The following is a 1,229-nucleotide window of genomic DNA, read 5'->3' on the forward strand; positions in this document are numbered from 1 at the left end:
AGCCAGAGGAGAAGTCGTCAGCGCACAGTTCCTCCAGCTCTCCTGCTCCCCTCTGAGATTCAGCATGACGACAGAAAGGAGGAGAGGACTGTGAGACCTGAACTCCTGCAGAGTAAGCAAACAGCATCACAGCTCTAGGGTGCATACACACGCACGCACGCACGCGCGCACGCACGCGCACACACACACACAAAACCCCAATATCTATTCCCAGTCCAGGGAATCTGACTCAGCACCCAACATCCCTGTTAGAGACAGCCAGCCAGCCAGCCAGACACACACACACACACACACACACACACACACACACACACACACACACACACAAAACCCAAATCTCTATTTCCAGCCCAGGGAATCTGACTCAGCACCCAACATCCCTGTTAGACACAAACACACACACACACACACACACACACACACACACACACACACACACACACACACACACACACACACACACACACACACACACAGATGCTTACCCTACACACAGATTCACACTCACATTTGCAGCAAGGCTCAGCAGCAAAAATCTTTATACTGCTTAGTCTGTGCACTGCTTTTCTCTTTAACTGCATCTCTTTGTCACTGTAAAAATAAAATTTTTATTGTTAGTATAAATTCACTGTTAGTCAAGAATGAAGAAGACAGTTACGGCTGGTGAAATATGTTGTAGGTGGGGCTATTTGTGACAGTCGGTTTTAACAACCATCTCAATACAACAAACTACTAGTGCTCTGTGAAATAGCCAGTAACTGTTGTAATTGGCATTAAAAATCAACAAATAAAAATGACAATTATCATTAGTTGTAGTTCTAATGTGCTCAGATAAAACGTTGCAGTATGTATTATTAGATTACAGACTGAGTCTTGTTAAATATTACAGTAATATTAGCAAATACATTGGCGGATGAGGTCTTATGCTATAAAGAAAATTAGCTTATTTGCGCTGCGATTGTATGCATAATGCGTAGGTTAGGTTTATGTGGCTTCCACACGTTTGTTAGAGCAACTTTAAAAACGCTGAGAGTTAGGAATATTAGCGTAACTTGTATTGTTATCCTGGGATGCAAAGCAATTTTAATTAACGTTCACAGTGAAAAACATTTGAATATTTTGTTAACTAAAGGAACATTGAAAGCTTGCATTTTAAAAGTTAGCGCAGTGGCCTTACACCGTTTTCCTATAAATTAGGTGTCAATAGGAAAACTCCTACTCATAAATTA

The sequence above is a fragment of the Electrophorus electricus genome, chromosome 3 (genome assembly GCF_013358815.1).
Source record: "Electrophorus electricus isolate fEleEle1 chromosome 3, fEleEle1.pri, whole genome shotgun sequence".
Lineage (NCBI taxonomy): Eukaryota > Metazoa > Chordata > Actinopteri > Gymnotiformes > Gymnotidae > Electrophorus > Electrophorus electricus.